Source organism: Cololabis saira, unplaced genomic scaffold, assembly GCF_033807715.1.
Source record: "Cololabis saira isolate AMF1-May2022 unplaced genomic scaffold, fColSai1.1 scf146, whole genome shotgun sequence".
Lineage (NCBI taxonomy): Eukaryota > Metazoa > Chordata > Actinopteri > Beloniformes > Belonidae > Cololabis > Cololabis saira.
The window spans coordinates 68309-77000 of record NW_026906310.1 but is presented as its reverse complement, the minus strand read 5'-3'; the positions used below and the strand labels follow the sequence as shown (position 1 = coordinate 77000).

At 52.9% G+C, this 8692-nt stretch overlaps 11 non-coding genes across 11 annotated transcripts; all 11 read right to left on the bottom strand.

Moving 5' to 3' along the window:
* Positions 1 to 1017: 1017 nt before the first annotated feature.
* Positions 1018 to 1089, bottom strand: trnad-guc (transfer RNA aspartic acid (anticodon GUC)). Its single transcript has one exon. It is a non-coding gene; the product is annotated as a tRNA-Asp (tRNA).
* A 444-nt stretch (positions 1090 to 1533) lies between these two features.
* Positions 1534 to 1606, bottom strand: trnav-cac (transfer RNA valine (anticodon CAC)). The gene has a single exon. It is a non-coding gene; the product is annotated as a tRNA-Val (tRNA).
* An 886-nt stretch (positions 1607 to 2492) lies between these two features.
* On the bottom strand, positions 2493 to 2564 carry trnad-guc (transfer RNA aspartic acid (anticodon GUC)). Its single transcript has one exon. It is a non-coding gene; the product is annotated as a tRNA-Asp (tRNA).
* A 444-nt stretch (positions 2565 to 3008) lies between these two features.
* Positions 3009 to 3081, bottom strand: trnav-cac (transfer RNA valine (anticodon CAC)). Its single transcript has one exon. It is a non-coding gene; the product is annotated as a tRNA-Val (tRNA).
* An 889-nt stretch (positions 3082 to 3970) lies between these two features.
* trnad-guc (transfer RNA aspartic acid (anticodon GUC)) lies at positions 3971 to 4042 on the bottom strand. The gene has a single exon. It is a non-coding gene; the product is annotated as a tRNA-Asp (tRNA).
* A 444-nt stretch (positions 4043 to 4486) lies between these two features.
* On the bottom strand, positions 4487 to 4559 carry trnav-cac (transfer RNA valine (anticodon CAC)). Its single transcript has one exon. It is a non-coding gene; the product is annotated as a tRNA-Val (tRNA).
* Positions 4560 to 5445: 886 nt separating this feature from the next.
* trnad-guc (transfer RNA aspartic acid (anticodon GUC)) lies at positions 5446 to 5517 on the bottom strand. Its single transcript has one exon. It is a non-coding gene; the product is annotated as a tRNA-Asp (tRNA).
* Positions 5518 to 5961: 444 nt separating this feature from the next.
* On the bottom strand, positions 5962 to 6034 carry trnav-cac (transfer RNA valine (anticodon CAC)). Its single transcript has one exon. It is a non-coding gene; the product is annotated as a tRNA-Val (tRNA).
* Positions 6035 to 6920: 886 nt separating this feature from the next.
* On the bottom strand, positions 6921 to 6992 carry trnad-guc (transfer RNA aspartic acid (anticodon GUC)). The gene has a single exon. It is a non-coding gene; the product is annotated as a tRNA-Asp (tRNA).
* Positions 6993 to 7436: 444 nt separating this feature from the next.
* On the bottom strand, positions 7437 to 7509 carry trnav-cac (transfer RNA valine (anticodon CAC)). Its single transcript has one exon. It is a non-coding gene; the product is annotated as a tRNA-Val (tRNA).
* An 887-nt stretch (positions 7510 to 8396) lies between these two features.
* trnad-guc (transfer RNA aspartic acid (anticodon GUC)) lies at positions 8397 to 8468 on the bottom strand. The gene has a single exon. It is a non-coding gene; the product is annotated as a tRNA-Asp (tRNA).
* Between the last annotated feature and the right edge of the window lie 224 nt (positions 8469 to 8692).

Genomic DNA, 8692 nt, shown 5'->3' with positions numbered 1-8692 from the left:
TAATGGTATTGCAAAGTCATACATGTTTCCGCCCAGTTTCGAACAGGGGACCTTTCGCGTGTGAGGCGAACTTGATAACCACTACACTACGGAAACAGACATGCTTTGAAAATGGCGGGCATAAAAATAAAATCCTGTAAAAAACTCTGCTACAATTCTTGACAGTAAGATGGATACTGCAGGTTTTCTCCTGGCTGCTCTCAAAGACTCATGCTGATGTTAACCATTACACCATGGAACCCACTTCTGCTGTTATTGTGGTCTGACATTGTGGTGGTGGCACCTGACAGAGTGCTGTCCATGAGTGCTGTCCATGCTACCGAGAGCGTCTGGATGTTTAGGGTACCAGGGCCCTGGTCCTCCAACTCCGCGGGCTGGCTCTTTCACTCCGGTGGCTGGTCGGAGGGGAGCTTAACAGCGGGTCCCCGGGTTTGCACGGTGAGCCGGGTCTTTGGGTGGCTCCGGGCCTGGAGCTGCAGCATTTAGAAGCTTCTTTGGCAGGCAGAGGGTGAGTCAAAGGTGAGTTGCTGAGCAGCGGGGCGGTGAGCCGGGTTGGTGAGTGGCTTTCTGCGGGCTGGCTCTTTCACTCCGGTGGCTGGTCAGGGGGGAGCTTAACAGCGGGTCCCCGGGTTCGCACGGTGAGCCGGGTCTTTGGGTGGCTCCGGGTCTGGACGGTGAGTCAAAGGTGAGTTTCTGAGCAGCGGGGCGGTGAGACGGGTTGGTGAGTGGCTTTCAGGGCTGTGCTGTCAGTCTGTGTCTGGGACGAGGCGACGGCGGGCATTAAAAAGCGATTCTCCCAGAGATGCTCTAGATGCTGTCCTAAATAACTGCTCTTTTTACTTCTTCAATGACATTTTCTGTGTGTATAAAATCCACCCTCAATCAGAGTTTCCTCTGATCAAGCTGCAGCATTTAGAAGCTTCTTTGGCAGGCAGACAGCAACTGCTAGTCTATTTTCTTAATGACCATTGTTTACTTGACTCAATCATGTAGGTATCATCGTACGAAACAAGAAGTCTCCCCGTCGGGGAATCGAACCCCGGTCTTCTGCGTGACAGGCAGAGATACTGTCCACTATACTAACGAGGACAGTTTTGTGCTAAAATAACTTCCTGATTGCAGGAACTTAATAACTGTGTACCAATGTCATTGGAAAGTCAGTGTCCATCTCTTTTTAATCTTTTATATTGGTCCGCGATTCTCGGCTCTGCGCGGTCTCAGCGCGACGGGAATGCAGGTGAAGCCCCCCGAGTCTCGGCTCGGTTTGCCGCGAGGCTCTGGTCCAGCTGGTACGGGGTTCCCCGCACCTCCGGGGACCCCCTCTCGGAACCTCTGCTGCTGGGGTCTGGTGGTGGAGCTAGTGTACGTTAATGGAGAATGACTGGCTTTTGGTCAGTTGTGGTACTGCAACAAAATTAATTTCTACATGAGACCCAATGCGAGAAAGAGATGGTCGGCCTTCCTGTCCTGTGCACCAAGAAGAGGACTGGAGTGGTTTTCCAAGTCCAAATAATGTTATTGCAAAGTCATACATGTTTCCGCCCAGTTTCGAACAGGGGACCTTTCGCGTGTGAGGCGAACGTGATAACCACTACACTACGGAAACAGACATGCTTTGAAAATGGCTGGCATAAAAATAAAATCCTGTAAAAAACTCTGCTGAAATTCTTGACAGTAAGATGGATACTGCAGGTTTTCTCCTGGCTGCTCTCAAAGACTCATGCTGATGTTAACCATTACACCATGGAACCCACTTCTGCTGTTATTGTGGTCTGACATTGTGGTGGTGGCACCTGACAGAGTGCTGTCCATGAGTGCTGTCCATGCTACCGAGAGCGTCTGGGTGTTTAGGGTACCAGGGCCCTGGTCCTCCAGCTCCGCGGGCTGGCTCTTTCACTCCGGTGGCTGGTGGGGGGGGGGCTTAACAGCGGGTCCCCGGGTTCGCCGGTGAGCCGGGTCTCTGGGTGGCTCCGGGTCTGGACGGTGAGTCAAAGGTGAGTTGCTGAGCAGCGGGGCGGTGAGCCGGGTTGGTGAGTGGCTTTCTGCGGTCTGGCTCTTTCACTCCGGTGGCTGGTCGGGGGGGAGCTTAACAGCGGGTCCCCGGGTTTGCACGGTGAGCCGGGTCTTTGGGTGGCTCCGGGTCTGGACGGTGAGTCAAAGGTGAGTTTCTGAGCAGCGGGGCGGTGAGCCGGGTTGGTGAGTGGCTTTCAGGGCCGTGCTGTCAGTCTGTGTCTGGGACGAGGCGACGGCGGGCATTAAAAAGCGATTCTCCCAGAGATGCTCTAGATGCTGTCCTAAATAACTGCTCTTTTTACTTCTTCAATGACATTTTCTGTGTGTATAAAATCCACCCTCAATCAGAGTTTCCTCTGATCAAGCTGCAGCATTTAGAAGCTTCTTTGGCAGGCATACAGCAACTGCTAGTCTATTTTCTTAATGACCATTGTTTACTTGACTCAATCATGTAGGTATCATCGTACGAAACAAGAAGACTCCCCGTCGGGGAATCGAACCCCGGTCTTCTGCGTGACAGGCAGAGATACTGTCCACTATACTAACGAGGACAGTTTTGTGCCAAAATAACTTCCTGATTGCAGCAACTTAATAACTGTGTACCAATGTCATTGGAAAGTCAGTGTCCATCTCTTTTTAATCTTTTATATTGGTCCGCGATTCTCGGCTCTCCGCGGTCTCAGCGCGACGGGAATGCTGGTGAAGCCCCGCGAGTCTCGGCTCGGTTTGCCGCGAGGCTCTGGTCCAGCTGGTCCGGGGTTCCCCGCACCTCCGGGGACCCCCTCTCGGAACCTCTGCTGCTGGGGTCTGGTGGTGGAGCTAGTGTACGCTAATGGAGAATGACTGGCTTTTGGTCAGTTGTGGAACTGCAACAAAATTAATTTCTGCATGAGACCCAATGCGAGAAAGAGATGGTCGGCCTTCCTGTCCTGTGCACCAAGAAGAGGACTGGAGTGGTTTTCCAAGTCCAAATAATGGTATTGCAACGTCATACATGTTTCCGCCCAGTTTCGAACAGGGGACCTTTCGCGTGTGAGGCGAACGTGATAACCACTACACTACGGAAACAGACATGCTTTGAAAATGGCGGGCATCAAAATAAAATCCTGTAAAAAACTCTGCTACAATTCTTGACAGTAAGATGGATACTGCAGGTTTTCTCCTGGCTGCTCTCAAAGACTCATGCTGATGTTAACCATTACACCATGGAACCCACTTCTGCTGTTATTGTGGTCTGACATTGTGGTGGTGGCACCTGACAGAGTGCTGTCCATGAGTGCTGTCCATGCTACCGAGAGCGTCTGGGTGTTTAGGGTACCAGGGCCCTGGTCCTCCAGCTCCGCGGGCTGGCTCTTTCACTCCGGTGGCTGGTGGGGGGGGGGAGCTTAACAGCGGGTCCCCGGGTTCGCACGGTGAGCCGTGTCTCTGGGTGGCTCCGGGTCTGGACGGTGAGTCAAAGGTGAGTTGCTGAGCAGCGGGGCGGTGAGCCGGGTCGGTGAGTGGCTTTCTGCGGGCTGGCTCTTTCACTCCGGTGGCTGGTCGGAGGGGAGCTTAACAGCGGGTCCCCGGGTTCGTACGGTGAGCCGGGTCTTTGGGTGGCTCCGGGTCTGGACGGTGAGTCAAAGGTGAGTTTCTGAGCAGCGGGGCGGTGAGCCGGGTTGGTGAGTGGCTTTCAGGGCCGTGCTGTCAGTCTGTGTCTGGGACGAGGCGACGGCGGGCATTAAAAAGCGATTCTCCCAGAGATGCTCTAGATGCTGTCCTAAATAACTGCTCTTTTTACTTCTTCAATGACATTTTCTGTGTGTATAAAATCCACCCTCAATCAGAGTTTCCTCTGATCAAGCTGCAGCATTTAGAAGCTTCTTTGGCAGGCATACAGCAACTGCTAGTCTATTTTCTTAATGACCATTGTTTACTTGACTCAATCATGTAGGTATCATCGTACGAAACAAGAAGACTCCCCGTCGGGGAATCGAACCCCGGTCTTCTGCGTGACAGGCAGAGATACTGTCCACTATACTAACGAGGACAGTTTTGTGCCAAAATAACTTCCTGATTGCAGGAACTTAATAACTGTGTACCAATGTCATTGGAAAGTCAGTGTCCATCTCTTTTTAATCTTTTATATTGGTCCGCGATTCTCGGCTCTCCGCGGTCTCAGCGCGACGGGAATGCAGGTGAAGCCCCGCAAGTCTCGGCTCGGTTTGCCGCGAGGCTCTGGTCCAGCTGGTCCGGGGTTCCCCGCACCTCCGGGGACCCCCTCTCGGAACCTCTGCTGCTGGGGTCTGGTGGTGGAGCTAGTGTACGTTAATGGAGAATGACTGGCTTTTGGTCAGTTGTGGTACTGCAACAAAATTAATTTCTGCATGAGACCCAATGCGAGAAAGAGATGGTCGGCCTTCCTGTCCTGTGCACCAAGAAGAGGACTGGAGTGGTTTTCCAAGTCCAAATAATGGTATTGCAAAGTCATACATGTTTCCGCCCAGTTTCGAACAGGGGACCTTTCGCGTGTGAGGCGAACGTGATAACCACTACACTACTGAAACAGACATGCCTTGAAAATGGCGGGCATCAAAATAAAATCCTGTAAAAAACTCTGCTACAATTCTTGACAGTAAGATGGATACTGCAGGTTTTCTCCTGGCTGCTCTCAAAGACTCATGCTGATGTTAACCATTACACCATGGAACCCACTTCTGCTGTTATTGTGGTCTGACATTGTGGTGGTGGCACCTGACAGAGTGCTGTCCATGAGTGCTGTCCATGCTACCGAGAGCGTCTGGGTGTTTAGGGTACCAGGGCCCTGGTCCTCCAGCTCCGCGGGCTGGCTCTTTCACTCCGGTGGCTGGTGGGGGGGGGGCTTAACAGCGGGTCCCCGGGTTCGCCGGTTAGCCGGGTCTCTGGGTGGCTCCGGGTCTGGACGGTGAGTCAAAGGTGAGTTGCTGAGCAGCGGGGCGGTGAGCCGGGTTGGTGAGTGGCTTTCTGCGGTCTGGCTCTTTCACTCCGGTGGCTGGTCGGGGGGGAGCTTAACAGCGGGTCCCCGGGTTTGCACGGTGAGCCGGGTCTTTGGGTGGCTCCGGGTCTGGACGGTGAGTCAAAGGTGAGTTTCTGAGCAGCGGGGCGGTGAGCCGGGTTGGTGAGTGGCTTTCAGGGCCGTGCTGTCAGTCTGTGTCTGGGACGAGGCGACGGCGGGCATTAAAAAGCGATTCTCCCAGAGATGCTCTAGATGCTGTCCTAAATAACTGCTCTTTTTACTTCTTCAATGACATTTTCTGTGTGTATAAAATCCACCCTCAATCAGAGTTTCCTCTGATCAAGCTGCAGCATTTAGAAGCTTCTTTGGCAGGCATACAGCAACTGCTAGTCTATTTTCTTAATGACCATTGTTTACTTGACTCAATCATGTAGGTATCATCGTACGAAACAAGAAGACTCCCCGTCGGGGAATCGAACCCCGGTCTTCTGCGTGACAGGCAGAGATACTGTCCACTATACTAACGAGGACAGTTTTGTGCCAAAATAACTTCCTGATTGCAGGAACTTAATAACTGTGTACCAATGTCATTGGAAAGTCAGTGTCCATCTCTTTTTAATCTTTTATATTGGTCCGCGATTCTCGGCTCTCCGCGGTCTCAGCGCGACGGGAATGCAGGTGAAGCCCCGCAAGTCTCGGCTCGGTTTGCCGCGAGGCTCTGGTCCAGCTGGTCCGGGGTTCCCCGCACCTCCGGGGACCCCCTCTCGGAACCTCTGCTGCTGGGGTCTGGTGGTGGAGCTAGTGTACGTTAATGGAGAATGACTGGCTTTTGGTCAGTTGTGGTACTGCAACAAAATTAATTTCTGCATGAGACCCAATGCGAGAAAGAGATGGTCGGCCTTCCTGTCCTGTGCACCAAGAAGAGGACTGGAGTGGTTTTCCAAGTCCAAATAATGGTATTGCAAAGTCATACATGTTTCCGCCCAGTTTCGAACAGGGGACCTTTCGCGTGTGAGGCGAACGTGATAACCACTACACTACTGAAACAGACATGCCTTGAAAATGGCGGGCATCAAAATAAAATCCTGTAAAAAACTCTGCTACAATTCTTGACAGTAAGATGGATACTGCAGGTTTTCTCCTGGCTGCTCTCAAAGACTCATGCTGATGTTAACCATTACACCATGGAACCCACTTCTGCTGTTATTGTGGTCTGACATTGTGGTGGTGGCACCTGACAGAGTGCTGTCCATGAGTGCTGTCCATGATACCGAGAGCGTCTGGGTGTTTAGGGTACCAGGGCCCTGGTCCTCCAGCTCCGCGGGCTGGCTCTTTCACTCCGGTGGCTGGTGGGGGGGGGGCTTAACAGCGGGTCCCCGGGTTCGCCGGTTAGCCGGGTCTCTGGGTGGCTCCGGGTCTGGACGGTGAGTCAAAGGTGAGTTGCTGAGCAGCGGGGCGGTGAGCCGGGTTGGTGAGTGGCTTTCTGCGGTCTGGCTCTTTCACTCCGGTGGCTGGTCGGGGGGGAGCTTAACAGCGGGTCCCCGGGTTTGCACGGTGAGCCGGGTCTTTGGGTGGCTCCGGGTCTGGACGGTGAGTCAAAGGTGAGTTTCTGAGCAGCGGGGCGGTGAGCCGGGTTGGTGAGTGGCTTTCAGGGCCGTGCTGTCAGTCTGTGTCTGGGACGAGGCGACGGCGGGCATTAAAAAGCGATTCTCCCAGAGATGCTCTAGATGCTGTCCTAAATAACTGCTCTTTTTACTTCTTCAATGACATTTTCTGTGTGTATAAAATCCACCCTCAATCAGAGTTTCCTCTGATCAAGCTGCAGCATTTAGAAGCTTCTTTGGCAGGCATACAGCAACTGCTAGTCTATTTTCTTAATGACCATTGTTTACTTGACTCAATCATGTAGGTATCATCGTACGAAACAAGAAGACTCCCCGTCGGGGAATCGAACCCCGGTCTTCTGCGTGACAGGCAGAGATACTGTCCACTATACTAACGAGGACAGTTTTGTGCCAAAATAACTTCCTGATTGCAGGAACTTAATAACTGTGTACCAATGTCATTGGAAAGTCAGTGTCCATCTCTTTTTAATCTTTTATATTGGTCCGCGATTCTCGGCTCTCCGCGGTCTCAGCGCGACGGGAATGCAGGTGAAGCCCCGCAAGTCTCGGCTCGGTTTGCCGCGAGGCTCTGGTCCAGCTGGTCCGGGGTTCCCCGCACCTCCGGGGACCCCCTCTCGGAACCTCTGCTGCTGGGGTCTGGTGGTGGAGCTAGTGTACGTTAATGGAGAATGACTGGCTTTTGGTCAGTTGTGGTACTGCAACAAAATTAATTTCTGCATGAGACCCAATGCGAGAAAGAGATGGTCGGCCTTCCTGTCCTGTGCACCAAGAAGAGGACTGGAGTGGTTTTCCAAGTCCAAATAATGGTATTGCAAAGTCATACATGTTTCCGCCCAGTTTCGAACAGGGGACCTTTCGCGTGTGAGGCGAACGTGATAACCACTACACTACTGAAACAGACATGCCTTGAAAATGGCGGGCATCAAAATAAAATCCTGTAAAAAACTCTGCTACAATTCTTGACAGTAAGATGGATACTGCAGGTTTTCTCCTGGCTGCTCTCAAAGACTCATGCTGATGTTAACCATTACACCATGGAACCCACTTCTGCTGTTATTGTGGTCTGACATTGTGGTGGTGGCACCTGACAGAGTGCTGTCCATGAGTGCTGTCCATGCTACCGAGAGCGTCTGGGTGTTTAGGGTACCAGGGCCCTGGTCCTCCAGCTCCGCGGGCTGGCTCTTTCACTCCGGTGGCTGGTGGGGGGGGGGGCTTAACAGCGGGTCCCCGGGTTCGCCGGTTAGCCGGGTCTCTGGGTGGCTCCGGGTCTGGACGGTGAGTCAAAGGTGAGTTGCTGAGCAGCGGGGCGGTGAGCCGGGTTGGTGAGTGGCTTTCTGCGGTCTGGCTCTTTCACTCCGGTGGCTGGTCGGGGGGGAGCTTAACAGCGGGTCCCCGGGTTTGCACGGTGAGCCGGGTCTTTGGGTGGCTCCGGGTCTGGACGGTGAGTCAAAGGTGAGTTTCTGAGCAGCGGGGCGGTGAGCCGGGTTGGTGAGTGGCTTTCAGGGCCGTGCTGTCAGTCTGTGTCTGGGACGAGGCGACGGCGGGCATTAAAAAGCGATTCTCCCAGAGATGCTCTAGATGCTGTCCTAAATAACTGCTCTTTTTACTTCTTCAATGACATTTTCTGTGTGTATAAAATCCACCCTCAATCAGAGTTTCCTCTGATCAAGCTGCAGCATTTAGAAGCTTCTTTGGCAGGCATACAGCAACTGCTAGTCTATTTTCTTAATGACCATTGTTTACTTGACTCAATCATGTAGGTATCATCGTACGAAACAAGAAGACTCCCCGTCGGGGAATCGAACCCCGGTCTTCTGCGTGACAGGCAGAGATACTGTCCACTATACTAACGAGGACAGTTTTGTGCCAAAATAACTTCCTGATTGCAGGAACTTAATAACTGTGTACCAATGTCATTGGAAAGTCAGTGTCCATCTCTTTTTAATCTTTTATATTGGTCCGCGATTCTCGGCTCTCCGCGGTCTCAGCGCGACGGGAATGCAGGTGAAGCCCCGCAAGTCTCGGCTCGGTTTGCCGCGAGGCTCTGGTCCAGCTGGTCCGGGGTTCCCCGCACCTCCGG